This window comes from Haliaeetus leucocephalus, unplaced genomic scaffold, assembly GCF_000737465.1.
Source record: "Haliaeetus leucocephalus isolate CR32 unplaced genomic scaffold, Haliaeetus_leucocephalus-4.0 Scaffold251, whole genome shotgun sequence".
NCBI classification, from domain to species: Eukaryota; Metazoa; Chordata; class Aves; order Accipitriformes; family Accipitridae; genus Haliaeetus; species Haliaeetus leucocephalus.
In genome coordinates this window covers 5,495,658-5,515,414 of record NW_010972687.1, presented here as the reverse complement: position 1 = coordinate 5,515,414, position 19,757 = coordinate 5,495,658, and positions in this window count along the sequence as shown.

Genomic DNA, 19,757 nt, shown 5'->3' with positions numbered 1-19,757 from the left:
GCAAAACTTGGGGACTATGCAGATTTTTCTGAGTACTGGTATTGGTCTAATAGTCAACAAGGTTTTAGTTGTACTCCATATGTAATCACTTACTAAATATTGCTAAATCTCTGTGGTTGTTCTTATATGAAATTACAATACAAAAGCCTGTACTGTATTTTACCTTAGAGATAGCTAGTGTGAGATGGTCTGTATAAATACAGTGTCATCGGCAATGCTGCTCCACATTTAAGGCCTGCTGTTTCCTCTGGATATAGCATATAAGCTTCTAGCAATGAGTGATGAGAAAGTGTGTTAGCATTCAGTTGTGAAAGCTGTGGTGGGAAAACCAAAACAGATCAGAATGGAAATCCAGTGCAATGACAGCATCAGTATGGCATTTTGTTGTGTCAGAACACAGTGGAATTTATCGAGCCAGAATGCAAGTTCTGTTGCTCGTATGGAAGAAAAAATGAAAACCCTACTATAATTATGGGGTTTTAAATTTGTTTCATTCACTCAGTTCATATTTTTGAGGTGAAGGAAATATTTTGCACCCTACAAAGGGGAAAACTGTACTTACACCCTTTCAACTTTTAGTTTTCATTTCATCTCGTTTATGGAATCTCCCTTTCTATAAATTCCAGAAACTCCAGCCTGTAGTTCAGAGGTAGCTTTTTCTTTTCCTCCTGGACACCTGATGCAGAGCTTTATCAGTACTTCTAAGGAGCTTTAATATGAGTTGCGTATATTGTGTGATGGGAGCAGAACCCTTTCTCTGCCTTTCTCTTACTCTCTTACCTCATATGAGACTTCATTGTCTTTTGCAGAATATTGTTGAGTTATGGCCAATAAAATATATTGGCATAAACTAACATACATTCTGGTCATTAGTGCATTTCAATATTTTTACCAAAAAAGTTCTACCACATGTTCCTTTTTAATTAGATCTACTGTTGTGGGATGTTTAAAGTTAAACCACACAACTCTACTTTGGGTAATGACATAAGCATATTCACACGTGAGTGTAAATACCAGAAACACTGAAAAAACTAATAAAATGTGATATTACAAACTATTACAATAATTATAATAAAAACATAAAATAGTGTAAAAGGCAAAAAAAGGCCACCAGTAGTTTCAGCATTACTGGAAGCTCTTCCTCCTCATTAGGGGAAAAAATTCACCTACTCAGTTTTTAGTTTTGACCTTGGTTCTTCAAGGAGCATGGGGTTAGAACAGAATTATAATCAACTGATGAAAACAAGATTGCCAACTGATTAAGAAATCACTAATTTTACTGAAAAGTTTATGTAGACTGTTTTTTGGAAAGAGTTTACTTAAATTGGAACATGGAATTGCTCTATCATTGGTATCATCAAATCAAACTGTAGACCTTTAAAAAAAATAAGTACTGCATTTGCAATCAACAGTGTTACAGATACACGACTAACCAAATCCAACAGATGTTAAAACTCAGATTTATTCTTCAGCAAAAGTTAGTTAGAAGTCTGGTAACGTTTTATAAAACCACAGGCTCAAAGACGTAAAGAGAATTAATGCTACACAGCCGACTTAGAAATCCCCAAGATTTAAAGTGATGCCTCAAAAGGCACATATCACTCACCTAAAAGCTGAGGGCTCTCTGCCTCGAGGAGTTACCTCAGGCGGTGCCCCGAACCGAGGGGGAGTCCCTGAAGGCAGACCCGCTGCTCCCAGGAGGACTGATTCCAACGTGTCTTCCGGTGGGACCCTGTTTATACCCCTGTCGAATCTGACCTGTGGTCATTTAATTGTATTGGCCAGGAGGGTCAACTTGGTGTACCTGGCGCATCTCGATTGGCCAGTTCAAATTTCAACCTGCAGCCTCCAGGGTTTCCTTCCCCTTCTCCCTTCCTGGAGAAGTTTCGTTTCTTGTTGGCGGGATGGGGGGGAGGTGTATGGGGGGAATGTACTACCACAAACAGCCTAACTTTAAATCTGGAAATATCTGGTGCCCGTTCAGCACCAACTGTTCAGCAACAGTTCAGTATCACTATAACTTGTCTCTTGGAAAGACTTCTGAAGCATAAGCTGTTTGTCAGGTGTGATCTACTCAGGACAAACTCTGAGTACTGAGCTGAAGAATAACTTGATTTTAGTCAAGCATTTCAAAGGAATAACTATATCTAATGAGCCTGGGTAACTCTCAAGGATAAATAATTTACAAACCATCTGATAAAATAGACATTGGCCTAAAAGAAACCTTCTACATCTTTATATTTCATTTTAAACTACTACCTGAAAGTTTCAAAAGACTCAAATAATCTCTCTGGAAAATATGAGCAGGGAAATATTAGCCACTATTTAGTTGCTAACACTAATACAAAGAATCGAACTATGGTTCATAATTGAAATAAATTTTATTAGGTTATGCGATAAAAGTTCCTCTGCATGCCCACAAAGTAGCACAGAGAGACAATGTCAGTATTATTTGAGATACCAAATAATACCCTGCGCCATCTCCATGGTGCCAGTGACTGCAGCTAATATGGGTGTGTGACTGAGTGTGTGATGGCCAACAAAGATCAAGCTGGACCAGCTAGTGAGTAGGTGAAGGGACCTGGGAGCAAAGGGTGAGTGGGTCTCTTAACAGCCAGCTCTGGGTATGAGAGTACCTGTGTGTCTCTAAAGATGAAAGCACATGGGGGTCTGCTATGGAGCAGGGGAGTCCTGGCCAACTCTGTGTGTTTGTGTCTGTGTCTGTGTCGATCTGTCTGTGTTCATGTCTGGGTGCTGGCAGCTAGGGAGACTGGGATCCAGGGGCAGCTACTGGGCAGACTGAGTGTCTGATCCACATTGTAAATGAGGCTGTCTAGCACAAGTCACTTGTACACAGCATAAAAATGAATGCACTATGGGCTTTCTTCCCATTTTTAGCAGCTAATTTTAAACAAAATGCTAAGTCTACATTTTTTTTGGCAGCATTTAATTCATAAGTTTTTTACCAAAGTATTTTATTTCCTTGTTTCAAGCTTTGGGCATATTTGGCTTTGAACTTGTAAATACAAGTTCATTGATTAAAATTAAAATTAGGCTTAGTTCTATAAACTTCAGCAGGATTGCTGGTCTGGAATAATCTTCCAAACAAGCAGTTTTAGACTCAGTGGTGGCTTGTTAGCCAGCTCTTTGGTGTCCAGCTGTACTGAATGCCTTTAAGGGAATTACTCCAAAACTGCTAGTACTTGTAAGAGTTGCTGACTTGGGTTTCTAGGTGTAGATTTACAGATGCAGCACTATAGGAAAGAATGAGTTTGGTTTTTTTCCTGACCTACTTGTTACTGGTTTTATGCTCTGTGCCTCTGAAAAGTCCAGCCACACTTATCCTTTCCTCTCAGCTCATAGTCTTTCCAAAACTGTTTCTTTCAGTGCTGGCTTCTGGCTGGAGTTTTCCTCAGTTTGTCCACCATTTTGAGACTTCTCTGTTCCTCCCACTGCCAACCCTAACTTTTCTCACCTCCTTCATTCTTGTTTTTAGCATACTGTTCATTCCCATCTACTCCATTCACTTTTTGCTGTCAGACAACCATTTTTGATCTCCTGTGTGTTCAAATCAGGCAATTTCCATTTCTGGGGTGATGAGGTCCCAGAAGAAAGCATGTGTCGTGGTTTAACCCCAGCCAGCAACTAAGCACCACGCAGCCGCTCACTCAGTCCCCCCCCATCCAGTGGGATGGGGGAGAAAATCAGGAAAAGAAGTAAAACTCCTGGGTTGAGATAAGAACGATTTAATAGAACAGAAAAGAAGAGACTAATAATGATAATGATAACACTAATAAAATGACAACAGTAGTAATAAAAGGATTGAAATGTACAAACGATGCGCAGGGCAATTGCTCACCACCCGCCGACCGACACCCAGCCAGTCCCCGAGCGGCGAATCCCTTCCCCCCCCTTCCCAGTTCCTAAACTAGATGGGACATCCCATGGTATGGAATACACTGTTGGCCAGGTTGGGTCAGGTGCCCTGGCTGGGCATGAAAAGCTGAAAAATCCTTGACTGTAGTCTAAACACTACTGAGCAACAACTGAAAACATCAGTGTTATCAACATTCTTCACATACTGAACTCAAAACATAGCACTGTACCAGCTACTAGGAAGACAGCTAACTACATCCCAGCTGAAACCAGGACAGCATGTTTGGAAGACACTGGGTTGAGGAGAGGTTACTTGCTCTTAGTTCCAGTGTTCATCTCAGACTTGGCTTGGAGTAGCAAGGAAAACCCTGCTTTCTTTCTGACCTGGAAGACATTAAATGCTATGGGGAGATATCGTCTATAGTTTGTATTAGAATCTGAAAAAGAGTAGAATATGTTCAGTCATACCAAACTTCAGTTTTAACTAAATCTGAGTTAAATTCCACCAAATCTTTAATGAACACTAGGATTTTTTCCCTAATTCTGCCAAATTTAAGGAGATTTTAAGTGACAACAGAAGGGAAGTTCCTGACAAGCAACCTCTAAGCAATTTTAAGATCCTTCTCCTAAGTTGTAAGACCATTAAAGACAAGCACCAGGGGTTTGGATCTCACAGAATAACTTTTGCATTATTTTGGAGAGCTGAGCTTTTTACTTGTTTTGATTCTGATATTTTTTGGTAGTGATTTTAAATGAGCTTCTGAGGAAGTGCAGTGAGACTCCTCAGTGAAACTCTGAAGGGGGCATATGGACAAGCAGGTGATGTTGGCCTTAAGAAACATAAGTAATATTTGTTTTTCCTTTCTTTTTCTAGGTGAACCATGATCCAAAACTCCTTGTAGATGCAGAAGTTCAGAACAATGACTTAAAGAGCTCAGGAAGCTTTTTATTTGTTTGTTTTTGAAAGGCATTAACTTATTCATGCCACACACTTCTGTCTAAAGACTGGTACTTCAAAGCAGAATCATTGGACACCAGTTCAAGTGATTTTTGAGCCGAAACTGATTCATGTTTCTGTTCTGTTGAAAGTTGAGCTCTTTGTGAGCTCTGAAATACTTTTTCACTACAACACACACAACACACACATGGAGTTAGGCAGGTAGTTACTAGTTCATATTAATAATAAAAGACAACAATTCTTGATGCACTATACTAAATGAATTTATTTGTATATGTCTTTTGGAAACCAAACTCACCACTACTCTTTGGGATGTTGTCTTTAAGCTCATTTGCAGTAAAAATGTTTGTCACTATGTAACTTAAAATAGGTTAGCTTTATTTTTCTGAAAAAAAAAAAAAGAAAAAGAGAATGTGTTAAAGAACTATGTGTTAATGTGGCATGTCATTCAAACTAGTGGCTCTAATATTTTCCACACAGACTGTGCAAACACTAGCATACTCACAACTGTAACAATGCATTTGTGCATCATAGGTAACTGTCTTGTTGCTCACTGCCACTAAAAAAACAGAACACCACTAATGAGTCTAGTCTAATGTGTTTGCATTTGATCAATCTGATTTAGTAATTTACAGACCAATCCTTGTCCAGTCTTATTTCTACAGGAACCAACTTCACACCTCCTCTAGGCTGCCCTATAAGCTGGTAGTACTGACAGTTATAAGTTTGCTCTTTATGGGGTATTTAGGATAATGTTTGTTCAATCATCATTGGCTGACGAGAATAATTGATTTCCCTTCATTTTAGAACACTCCTTTATGCACTGGTAGCTACTGCATCTTCCACTGTCACCTTCTGCAGACTTAAGGTTCTCATTGTTGTATCATATTTTCCAAATAGTTTACACAGTTTCTTACTTTACTTTGAATGCTCCAAATTTCTTATTTTTGCCTGAGCATTTGACAATAAAAAATGAACCGCCCACAGTTGAATCAATGCTCTACCTGAGGTCTAGCCAGTTAATACATATCTATTACACAGTTCTTAGAACTACATAGCACTGTACAATTTGATATTTTTGCAATAGTATATTCATACTAATTTATTTTTAATCCATTTATATTGCTCCATACAGCTGTGTAATGCTGCCAACTATTTGGTGTACCCCAATTTATCCGCTTTTGGTTCTCCTTTCCTAGATGAATTGCTTTACTTGTCATCTTTATTAAATTTTATATTATTGCTTTTACTGAAGTTCTATGTTTTAGTATCCTCCAGTACTGACTTTTACAGTATTTGCTGTCTCTCCCAACTTCAGACCTTATTTCTCGGGAACACCATTAGCATTATTCATATAATCTGCACCATTAGTAAAGAAAATACTGAAGTGTGTTGAGAGCTGGACATCTCATTCTCATGACACACCTCTGCTCCCATCACCACATTTGAGTTTCTTAGTTAAGGATACAATATTTCTCAGTAAAAAGTACTCTTTATCTACCCTAAGTCCCTCTCCTGCTAAATATGCTGATTATCTTGCATTTGATACTTCATGCAACTTTCTCATAGCTGTGTCCTTTGGATGTTTATCAAGCTTATAGTGCTTCTTCTCTATGGGCATGGGATGGATCTCCACACAGCATATGAAGTGAGTTGTCCAAAATATCAAAATATACTGATTGATTTCACAGATGTCTGAAAGCCTGCAATTTCCTCTTACTTGGATCCAATTTCCTTATAGTTATTTAGTGCTATTGGCGAGTATACCTTCTTCCCTGGCCCAATTTCTCCTTTTATTGTGTAATTTACATGCAAAAATGTGAAGATTTGCTTTCACTCTTAAAGTGTAATTTATAATACCAAATTGCTCAAAATTCAAAGTCCAGAATGCCACTGAACTATTTGTGTTGTGCAAAGATAGAACAAAAAGATAGGTCTTGCAACAAAGAATGGAAGTGCAAATATAGAAGGTGTTAGATCCAGGGATATAATAAAATTATATTGGTCACTAAGAGAAGCACTAGTTTTAACAGATGGGGAGCTTAACATTCATCAGGTTGCTTGTAAGCAAGGAACTGTAGCTTCTGGTTTGACAGCAAGTAATGTGGGAATGCTATGGATCAGACCTGTTGTGAGCTTAGAGTATGTCCTAAGCTGGAGAGGACCTCCTGATGATGTAACAGAAAGAAACAGTCTTCTTCCTAGGATATATGAGAATTGGAGGCAAAGCCAGGTAGCTATACAGAAAAAAATGTGCTAAAGAAGAGTCAGCTTGAGTACTTAAAAGTTTCTGAGATTATCAGTGTGAATTTGAAAGCCTACCTTCAAAACTAAAGCATTGTTCATTGATTTTTTTCTGAGGCTGTTTCTGTCTGCCCATGTGTCATCACCCTTAGCCTTACAGGGAAACCCACCTGGTACATGGAAAATGCTCTATAGGAATTAAACTATGACAGTGCCAATATTTACTCTTAAAGTGACAATCCTATGGCGTTGCTCTAAGATGCTTGCTGCTTCTCAGACTTTTTTTACCCTCCATAGTTTGCTTCACTGTCTGACAATGATCCTCCAAAGAAATAAAGCCCTGGCCATACAATACTCACATACTAGCTTCTGTGAATGCAGAGACAAGAAGTGTGATATTTTAAAGGCTGCCTTTCAGGCCACATCTGAGTCTCCTGGTTATTGGAGCAGAATTTGATTTCTTTCTATCTGTTTCTTGAGATGCACTGGCATGTGGGTTCTACCATAATCCTTTGGAAAGATGCATCTTCCAATGATATTAGATAAATGGCACTTAAATATCAAAACATGTGGGAAATATTGTAAAATTTTGAAGTATGTAGACTCTATTGCTTTCTGTTCTACTGGTAGCAGTCCTCTCCAAGCTAAGGCAGTTTGTTGATGGATCAGTTACTGTCAATAATATCTATAGCACCTCTTCAAATGGGAAATCATGCAGACTACAGGAAAAAAGGACCTTAGGGGTCTTTTCTTCTCATTACAAATGAGAACTTAAATGACCAGTCTAAAATGTGTGTATAGAGTTGAAGAGCTTACTTCATGCTGGTTGCAGCATCTCTGTATTTTTCTTGTGTTGTATTTGTCTGTTTTCTGACTTAGAAATTGTAGTGCTTATTGGTTCCTTAACATTTTTTTTAAGCAAAGAGACCAAAGCTGAGTAAGTAATGGGAAAAAAGTATGTTCATGGCCTAAAATTCTGATTGGTTTTGGCCTGGCCAAAATGTAGGCTTCTGTTTACCCTTTTGCTTTTTGCTGCAAACACTTTCTCTGAAGAGACTTTTGTTTATATGAAGAAGAATATTCATACACATATAAAACCAAAGACATTTGTTTGGGAATATGCTATTCACGCTGAAATGATCTGCCCCCTGTTTTACAAAGGTTTTCTTCAGTCAAGTAATTGGCAAGAAGAAACAATGTCATGTAACTCATCTGATTTAGTCACACAGCACAAATAATGAATAAAAAATAGTCAAAGAAATACAATAACCAAAGTGAATAGTTTGCAGTAGACCCTTGGGCAGATATGTTCACATAAAGTATTTATGGTGAAATAATGAATACACTCAGAAAATAGACTGTTCACAGATCATTTAACAGAAGAAAACCCCTGAGTTCTTTAAGTAATTTTTTGCCATATATATTTTATCATGGAAAAAGAAATAAAGGGGTTCCATAGGGAATATAATCACATTTATCTAGACAATCCGGGGGACAAAACCCAAGGAATTGCCATTGGTTTAAATCATGTAGCCCTTAAATCTTTCTTTTTCACAGGCTCTGATGTAGTCAGGTCATAAGAATACACAAATTCTGAAGCCTTTGGTGCATGGGGTATTCTTTTTGCTGGGTCTTTATAGTATATCTAGAAATGTAGGTTATTCGTGCAACAACTTGATACAATTTCAGTAAAAATATGTGGTAATGGTACATTTCCAAATCCAGACATAATCAGTTTCAACAGATCTGCTTTTTATTCATGTTCAGTGTGACATGAAGGATAAGCTACAGACAGATAATCAGTAAATTGGCAAGTTTTTTACAATTTTATTCTACCCCAGGATGTAGATGTGAGTGAATTTAAACAAAATAAAAACAGATTTTACTTTTTCACTCTCTAATTAATCTTCTTCCCTCTAAACACAGCATTTGGGCTTCCCACTCAAAAAGACCATATTTATAAGTACTCATGGTTGAATTAAGCAGTGAGAGATTAATGACTCTTTCACTGAAAGTTGGTTTTAGTTATATAGATAACTAAGATACAATTCAGGACACTTAGAGCCTGACACTTAGATAAGAAATTACAGGAAGTAAAGACTTTCATAGGAATGATGCATATTTTATTAGTTTGTTACCTGATTTTTTTCAAAATTCTGAAAGACTTTTTGCATCAAATAATTTTTATGTCTTTCTTTTTGGTGTCTTTGGAGCATACTCCTGCTCAATTTGAAACGGAAATAAAATGTATTCTGCTCTTAATATCAAAATCTTGTCCCTGAATTTTGTGCAAGATTTCATTTTATTTCCTAGCACAAATTTTCAGCCAAGTTGGCAGGTGCTAAAATATCTTTTTCCCACATGAGGGCATCAGAGTTGTTCCAACACGATATATGGAAGACATCTTGCTATGTTATTTAGATTCCTATTTTCAGAACGTTGACCACATAAAAGTACTTCTAACAATCTTTTACAGTTACCTTCAGTTTTACCGTGCAAAAGAAGTATTTAGGTATTTCTAAATGACTCCTGTTTTATTGCAAAATGGTGTGAACAACAGGATCTCCTTGAGCCAAATTCTGTTGACAAAACTCATGGGAGTAGATCATAAGAGTATAATAATTAGACTGTAAGCTACTGATTGACTTACGCAAGGTGCATTAATAACAGGCTAGGGATCTAGCCCTAATAACAGAATAGGGATCTCAGCAAATAATTACATATGTAAGTGCCTGAAACTTACTGTTTAAGTCTCACAACTAATGGTAGGGGGTGACAGTGAAGGGGTCCAAAACTAGACAGTGTGCATTTTGGTAGTTTTGCTCCTATCAGCTGTTTCACTGAAGATGTGCAAGTTAGCTATACTTTGGGGTTGGGGGTGGGGTGGAGTAGTGGAGGAGAGGGAAATGGCTCTGTTTTCAGGGTGTTTTTTTTTTAGAGTAAGTACTTACTTATAGCTACTAGTAGCAATGACTTTCTGTGCACACATAGTGCATTGCCCACTGTGGGAATGGTAGAAATTAATAGCAAAGGACCAGGTGCAGTGCATCCTTGTGAGAGTGTGATAATATTTCTGCTTCCCTTCATCACAACTCTGTTTCACAATCCCAGTTTTAATGGTTCTTTTAGCTTTTAAAATTCTCATATGCCTGTTCCATTTAATCTTGCTGACTTCCTATCCAGCTCAGCAAGTCTTTTAATTGATCAAGCTGCTACTCCTTGCTATATCTTGTTCTTTATTTCTTTTTTTCAGTTTAGTGTTGTTATCAGTGGTAGTTACACACGTGCTTTAAACAAAATTCATTATTATCCAGACATGTGGTCCAGTTGATGTTCGTCATCAGGACCATGCTTTAATGTTTTTTTTTGTTGTTTGTTTGTTTTTTTCAGAAAAGTCAAGAGGTGTCTTATGTTACTTTTAAAATCATGTAGCTTACTATCCATTAATAATCAGGTAAATATGATCCAGAAGATCCCTTCCAGATGAGTATAGGTGTCTTTCCATAGCAAGTTAGTGCATTATTTAATCTTTTTCATATAGTTATTCTTTTGCATCTTCAAATTATGTAATAAAATTGAGACTAAACAAGAATGCAGATTACTAGCCCAGGCTACACTTCCCAGACATAATATAAAGAGTCCCTTTCATGATATTTGGGATCAGCAAATAACTGGAACAGAATGTTTGTCCACATGAAGATTGACTCTGGATATGTGTATCCTGTGGGCTTGAACCTGTTCAGACCTCAAAGCTGAGCTCATTTCTAATGTAAGTCGACAGAAGATTTATAAAATTGTATTTGAAGTAAGATACCCTATCATTAATTAATAGTATTTTCCTATAGAAGCAAATAATTGACCCTCTGCTTAAAACCCAGGAGTGCTAGTTCTCTGCTACAGTAAATCAAAGAAACTGATATAAATTATATTGTTCATTTCCTTTACTGGCTTTAGGCTACTTACTAGTTTATAGGAAAGCATAGTTGTGCTGAAAAATCTTACACTCACTGGAAGGTAGCATTTTCATCTTGAAGATCTATATGTAGAACAAATTCTGCTGAGATGCACACTACTTAGGAAAAAAATAAAAGGCAAAAAAAAATTTAATCAGAAGCGATGCGTGCCAAGAATGAAAATTGACAAATAGTTTGACAGAACCTTTCTTTTACCCAAGGTTTCCTTCATTTTCTTCCCCAGCCCCTTCATAACTTTAACATTTCCAGCCTATTGTATAGATAAGCTTTTTTTGTAAGTGTCCTTGAGCCTGGGTGTGGGTGTGGGGAGTATTTGTTTGGGTAGATGAAAATGAATCAAATCTTACTGATGAGAAATGGTTGAGTAGATTCCCACTACATTTTCTCTGCTCTAAGTGAGCAGAGTTTGTTTTATTTTATTTTTTTTACTGATTCCTCAATCAGAATCAACAGATAATCTGTGACAAACTCAGTAAAATTAAGGGAGAATGTATAATAGCTCCTTAAATAGCACAACAGGCAGCTCCTGCTGACACACTTACAAATCCCCTCAGGTTCCCACTGAGGCAGACACCTATTGATTTCTTTGTTTTCCTCCTTCACAAGTCATAGATTTCCCTGTCTATCTCCGAGGAAAGAATATAGTCAAACTAATTATAGACTTAATTTGAAAAAGCAAAAGGGCAACAGGTAGTGAAAAATGTTTGCAATGTGTTAGATGAATAGAAACTTGCTTCCATATTTTTCATTTTTTATCCTGCTTATCAAAAGTATTCTGACAAAGAGTAAATGAACCTTCCACCCAGCTTAGTCAAGTTTAAATTATAGAGCTAGGAGAGTGAATACACAAACTTTGCACTTTTAAACTTGTTGAAGACAGAATGGGATATCAGTATTTCCAATTTTCTTCATTTAATTTTCAGAAGGAAGCCAGGGATTTGGATCTAATGAAAAGCTTAGAACAGAGACTGAGGAGAGTCTTTTCAGGTTGTTAGAATTCACAGGCCTGATAAAATTGCCTCCTTTCAGAGTTTCCCAGCACTAGGAAAAAAATCAATCTGCAAATGACATTGGTTGCAATACTGGTGTGATGCCCACTTAATGTTAAAAAATGTAATCTTGGGAAAATAGAAGGAGGATGGAGAGCAGTACCTTTAATGTGCATCGTTTTACACCATGCCTAAAATAATAATAATAATAATAATAATAATGATAATAATAATAATATAATGGCAAAAGGGAGAAAGGCAAAGGATGAGAGGCAGAGAAATGGCAAATGAAAGACAAGTGTTAAGTTGAAGTAGCCTACATTTACACTGGAGATCATAACCTTACACTGTGAGAACTGGAAACTGAAAAAAACCCCCACCTCCTGTAATTTAGCATACCCTAAAAAAAGATACTTAACATGTCCTAAAAATCAAAAGAAGCTTACTACACTACAACTTCATGATTTGATTTTATTTTTATTTTTATTTTTTATTTTTATAACTAATAGTTGGGTTTGAAAACTGGGAAAATGGAAAAAATGCACAATATAACCTCTAGAAAGAAACGAACACTGGCTATACAAAAAAGTGTGCTTATTCCTTACAAGTAATTACAAACATGACACACATACTTATATTTTAATGTTTTCTACTTAAAATAGATTAAGAATTCTTCTATTCTTACTTTTGGAACTTTTCCCTTTGTGTTCTTGAACTTGTCTGTATTCCAGTGTAGCTCTGCTGGTAAGTCTTTAAGAGTGGTAGAAGGGCAGAAAAATATTTCAGTATCTGTTAGCACAGGAACAGACAGATAAAACACTTCCTCTTTTTCTGAATTATGTTTGCAGTCTTTACTTCAACATCTCTAAAATATTTAAGACTTCAGAAGTGGTGTGTGGGATGTAAAAGGGATAAACTGAAATACAGTGAATGCTGTCACTCAAGAAAACTGGTTTTCTCACAACTGAGATGTGAGATGCTGAAAATACTGGTTGTGTGCAGGGGGGTTTTGTTCATTGTATACCATTTAAAAATTAGTTTACTGGGCATGTAAGTTTACACTAGCTGTATGAACTTCCATTCTAACCAAATACATTCAAGGTAGTTTTGCAATTTGTGAAAAGACTAACAAAACATGTTCTAAACACCTCAGCAATTTAAGAAAAAAAAAAAATCTGTTTTTCTCCTGTGCTACTAGGGAGAACATCCTGATGTCTGCTTGCTGCTATTTTCTGGAATTAGTGAGTTATTCTGTGCATTTTGCAGTCACCATCCTACCTGATTGTAGGATGGAGATTTCCTCTCTGTCCTAGGACGAAGTATTCCAGTTGTAATTATCTGGACAGGTGCCCACAATGGCAATTTAAAATTACGTACAGCTTTTATACATTTTATTTTGCTTTCCAGGAAGGCAGCTTCAAAGCTTAGAGTGTTAATATCTACTCTAGACTGTTTTTCCTTAGACTCCTAACCCTCAAATAACTAGTGCTAAGTCTTTCCACAATACCTATAATATATGTTTTAAATGCTCAGGTGCAGAATGCTGAAGTCAAAGGTGTAGCTATGACTATTTCATATTCCTGTTCTGGTCCTTTGTGAATTCACTAAAACTTACTTTCTACTTTTCTTCACTTTCTGTATTCTGTTGCTACTGTTGTAAAATGCTTCTCAGTTCCTAAAGAAATTAATAGTAGCCAAATATAGAATAGACAAATGTCCCTAGATATAGTATATTTTACATAAACCCTAGAGTCAGATGTTGTTATATTTTTTTTTACTTGTCAGCCTTCATCTTTTCCTCGGCACAGGCAGTCAATGGGAAACAGATTTTGTGACCTACAGGAAGTTGCACTGAGATCACTAGGCTTATTTTCTTGAGAGAGTATTATGTTCATTTAATCATCTCAAAACTCATTTCAGAAGGAAGCGCATATAACATGAAAGGCTAGTGGCTGATCAGCTGCTCAGCCAATTTTCTTCTTTCCTGAGAACATGCTCATCATGTAAACAGTTTCACTTAATGGCACAGACATCATGTGTCATTACTTGGAACCTCTCAAACACAGGAGGTATGACTTGATACATCACACTAAGAATTATGATCACCTCTTCAAGTTTTTAATCAAAACCTCTGAAATGGATTCTGATGATTTGAAAATAATTAGATTTATCTGCTTAGCATAATTTACCTTGGTTGCTTACCAGCTAAAGGAGACTAAACTGCTACAGCCTAGTTCTCTACTCCACTATTGCTGGAGTGTCAGGTTATCTTGTGTTTTCTGCCTGATCATCCTGTGTTAGACCTGAGTGGGTAAAAAAGGAAGACATCTGGTCTATGTAAATCTAAATATGCCTTTCTCTTTTCCTAAAGCACAAGGTCCAACACTTTGCTTGCCAGTATTTACCTTGCCAAGGCTGGCCCAAATCCACAGTTTGTCTACCAGCTTGCTTCCATACATACATCTTTCCAAAGGAGTGGTTCTTTCCTGTCAGACTCAAAACTGCATGTTAAACAGGACTTGTATCAGCATTCAGGAAAGCAAAGATATACACAAGGAACAGGGAAGCTTTACTCTGCAAATGCTTGAATATGGGGTGGCCATGGGCCATAGAGCTCCTTGATGGTCTTTACACAAGATGTATTGTATAAATCTATGATGCTTTGAAAGGTGGCTCTGTCTTTCCTCCCCAGCTCAGACAAGATGCCCATGAGATGCCACGGAGAGGCTTTCTGAGTGCAGATCACTCCTCCCTGAGTGTGCTTTTCTGCTCTGGAAAGCAACCTTTTATAGTCGAGCTAAGTTCAGTTAAGGCAGTTAATTAATATTTCAACCATTTTCCTCCCAAATTTGTATATCCTCTTCCTAGCTAAAGCTCAGCATATAGGAAGATCGAGTCTTTTGGGCTTGATCGTTTTGAAGTGATAGGCAACACCTTTGTGTGTGCTCATGATTTACCCAAATTATAGTTGATCTCAGAAATCTTCCCTTTAGGAGTATGTGATTCAGAACTGCTGTATCAATTTTTTTGTGTAAATAATTAGCTGAAAAGACTCCCACAATTTTTTTCTCTTGAATTAGTTACACAGGGCTCCTTGTATTCCTCTTGCTTTCTGGCTGTTACTCCCTCCCCCTCTTTTTCTTTCCCTTTCTTTCTCTTTCTGCTTAAATAAAAGAACCCATGAAGGTGGAGTGTAAATTAAAACAAACTCCATAATACAAACAAACAAGGAAAATGCACTTGTTCAGTTTTGTTTCTGCCATTTTGTGAAGGAAATGGAGTGTGTATATCCAGTGATTAAATAAACAGCATTCATGGGAAATCCTCATTTGGGATCCCATACTGCCACTGCTTTCTTCCCTAGCTCTGAGCTACAGAATGTTAGAAGGCCAGATTATGCTGAAATACACCCATCTGCTCATTTTATTTGAAGCTTGCACCCTTTTGCAATTTCCATTCTTAAAAAGTGACTAAACCTAACACTGACTGGGTAACTCTGCCTTCTTTTACCTCAAATGATAATAATGTTTTGTCTATTTTATTACAGTCTCTTGAGATTGTGACTGATTTGCATATTCTCTAACACTTAATTAACGATGTCACTTTCCCAGTGCCTTAAAAACAGTTTTCATTTTTTCCTCGGCAGGCCTCCAACAATTACCTCCCACATTTTCTGCTGCAGTCCTTTTTATTACTTTAATGACAAATAATTGGACAGATTCTGAGTAATGAGGGTGAGAGCCAAAGGACTGTTGCATAGGAGACGGCTGCTTGTTACAAGACACTTTTAGTGGTCTCTAAATCAGATAGACAAGTAGAGTAATGATCATCTTGCAGTAATGAGACGCAATTAAGAATCACTGCAGCAAATGACAGAGCAGTTCATTGAACAATAACCTCCCTCTTCCTTTTTTCCAAAGAAGATCGAAGCTTAATTATAGCACCGCCATTTGCAACGCTACAGTTAAACTTGTGTCAGCATTTCCATTATAAACCTGCTACTTTCAAGGGTTTATAACTCATGAAAAAAAAATCTGCTTTGAGCTGGAAATTTCCTTGCAAAGCCTTTCAGTTTGTTATTTAATTTTCGTGATTTATTTATTTATTTTACAAAGTGGACCAGATCCACGTCTGTTCTAAATAGGCATAGCTTCACTGGTGCTACTGAAGCTATAATAATTTGCATTTGCGGAGGATCCTGCTCAGGTGCTGTACAAGCCCACATGTACCCATGCACAGAAACCTGGCACTTAAGCTGAGGAGCAGCAAATGCTGCTTTTGAGAAAAAGACTCTATGCTGCTTTTGTGGTGGGGGGGAAATGAGGACATTCAGTGCCTTGCAGAGATGGGCCTATACAGCCAGGTTCTCCAGAGAGTGCAGCTCCCATTTAAATATCTAAGTAAGTGGCCAGCTTTTCTATATAATAACCATTATAAATGTTTCTGAGTGCTCATGTAACTTTAACTGCTTCTGTGAGATTTACCCATGAGGTGATTCTGATGTCACAAACTGTCACTGAATGCATATGTCACTGGGTTATTGTCATCACTGAATAGACCAGGCAGGAAGGAGAAGGTTGATTGGAAAGCAGGCACTGTTTTACACATAAATATCCTCTATAATGAACATAGATTAAAAGAGAGAGTGAGAAAGAAGTAAATGGCAGCATAATGAGCTTTTGGGAAAATATGCTGTGCTTGACTGTTTTCCTGAGTATGAGTGGCTATTTAAGTTGCCAGGGTGACAGAAGCAGTGCAATCTAGTGAATTTCAAATAATGGCTAATTCTTCATATGTGCCTTGAACCCTTCCACCTTATCTCCACAATGAGTTAGAAATAGATGCTTCTGCCTTGGTAGTGAATTCACTGGTTGTTGGCCTTTGCTATAATCTTAAATTCATGTAAACAAGAGTCATTTGCATTTTATTATCTGCATGCTTCAAAATTGATTATGGTTCTCTACAAAACCTAACAGGGTGAAGGGCTTTATTTTTTTGTGTAATCAAAACAGGTGCTTTGGACACATTATTGACCAATAAACCAATTTTATGAAAACTCCATAATTAGAGGTCATCAGTTAATGTAACATGCAGTAACTGCTCTTCACTATACAGGCAAAATAAATTTGTTACATTATTGGCCAGATCCTAAGCCTGATGCGGGTGCTTTGATCTTTTGAAGCATAACTGTCAGTCAGTTTGATATCTCTGTTTAGCTATCCTGTGGCATAGGGGAATCATCCACTAACCAACAAGACTGGAATAAATAGGCCCTGTTTTGATCCTTTCCTCTGGAAAAGGAGTTCATTGACAGAAAGGCCTTGTTTTTTCTGGCCATCATTGAGTGTCATTGCTTATTAGCTTTGGGAGTAATTGCAGCCTGGTGCAACCAGAAATTAGCTGGTGCTATTTAGAGTCTGTTGTACCTGCACCAGACTGGACAGTGCCAAAGGGGGCTTTCAGGAGAAGGCAATGGTTATGGAGAAAGGGCAGCCAAGAGCCTGCTTTCCTGCTGCATTGTATGGTTCTGTCAGTGCAAATAAACTGAAGATCCAGTTCACTTGCTCAGTGTACCCATATTAACTCCTGTATTAATTTTAGCCCTTAGAATTAAAATGAAGAAAGGTTAAAACTGCTACTTTGTATGTTCTAATCATTAAAATGTCACACACCAGCATTTTTAGGGGTTTCTCAACTTCCCAGACATCAACTGAGAATAAAATAATGCTGTGACAAGAAAGTCTGGGAAATGCCTGAAGTATGTTGAAGATAATTTCTTGTCACAACTACTCAGTGAGCCAAGTAGGAAAGATGCCCTCCTAGCCTTACTGTCTGTGAATAGAGAAGGACTCATGGGGAATGTGATGGTAGGTGGCTATGTTGGCCACAGTGAGCATGAAATGGTTAAGTTTAAAACTCTCAGTGTAATGAGAAAAAAGAACAGCACAGTTGCTACCCAGGATTTTAAAAGAGCAAACTTTAAGCTACTGAGGGAGCTAGTTAGCAGTGTCCCCTGGGAATCTGCTTTTGAGGGCTTAGGAGTCCATGAGTGCTGGTCAGTCTTGAAGAACCGCCTTTTAGAAGCAGAGGAGCAGGCAATTCCACTATGTTGTAAGTCAAGCAAGCAGGGCAGAAGACCAGCTTGGCTGAACAGGGAACTCCTCATGGAGCGCAGGAGGGAAAAAAATTACATGATTCCTGGGAGCAAAGTCAGGCTTTGCAGGAAGATCACAGAGCTGTGGTTCATATACACAGGGAGAAGACACGAAAGGCCTAAGCTCAACTAGGCTTGAAACTGGCCAGTGTTGTTTCAGATAACAAGAAGGGCTTTTTTAAGTACGTTAATAGCAAGAGGAAACTTTGGACTGGGACTTGTTGAAGATGGTCATCTGGCTAATAGGGGTGAAGAAAAAGTGGAGGCATTCAGTGCTTTTTTTCCCCTCAGTCTTCAATAATACTGATAGGGGACTGGGCAGCCCAAGGTCTGAGTTGGAAGACCACGAGTGTGGGAACAGTGCCTTTCCATTTGTGGATGCTGGAATTGTAAGGGACCAGCTGTATCAGCTGAATGTTCTGAAGTCCATAGGGCCTGATGAGATTCATCCCAGGGTACTGAGGGAGCTAGCGGATGTTAGAGCAGGACCCATCTCAAACATCTACCAAAGGTCTTGGGAGTCTGGGGAGGTCCCTGCTGACTGGAAGCTAGCCAAAGTTATTCCAATTTACAGAAAGGGTGTGAGGGAAGACCCAGGGAACTACAGACCTGTTAGTCTAACCTCAGTTAGAGGTTATGGAGAAGTTTAGACTGGGTACTGTTGAAAGACATTTAAAGGACAATGCAATCATCAGGCACAGTCACAAAGGGAAAGTCCTGTCTAACTAATCTGACACCCTTCTACGATAAGGTCACCCACCCAGTGGGTGAAAGGAAGGCAGTGCATGTAGCTTTTCTGGATTTTAGTAAGGCTTTTGATACTGTCCCTCACAGCATCCTTTTGGACAGGACAGTTGTCCATCTGTGGGACGGGTGGGTTCATGGTGCGCTGGGTGAAGAACTGGCCGAGTGGCGGGGCTCAAAGCATTGTAGTGAATGGGGCTACATCTGGCTGGTGACTGGTCACCAGCACTGTTCCTCAGGTTCAGTTCTAGGGCCAGTTCTGTTCCATATATTTATCAACAACCTGGATGCAGGAGTTGAATGCACCATTAGCAAGCTTGCTGGTGAGACTGAACTGGGAGGTGCTGTTGACTCTCTTGAGGGACAAGAGACCTTGCAGAGGGAGCTGGATGGGTTGGAGCACTGGGCAATGATTAATGGGATGAAATTTAACAAGCCTAAATGCCAGATGCTGTACCTAGGATGGAGTAATGCCAGGCACAAGTATAAACTGGGAGAGAAGTGGCTGGAGAGCAGCCCTGCAGAAAGGGATCTGGGGCTGCTGGTGGACAGCAGGCTTGATGTGAGTCAGCAGTGTGCCCTGGCAGCCAGGAGGGCAAACCGCATCCTGGGGTGCATCAAACACAGCATGACCAGCCGGTCAAAAGAGGTGATTATCCCACTGTATTTAGCGATGGTGCAGCCTCCCCTGGAGTACTGTGTGCAGTTCTGGGCCCCACAGTTTAAGAAGGATGTTAACGTCCTTGATTGCATCCAGAGGAATGTGATGGTTTTTTTCACCACAAAGCTGGTGAAAGGGCTGGAATGTTCTATGAGGA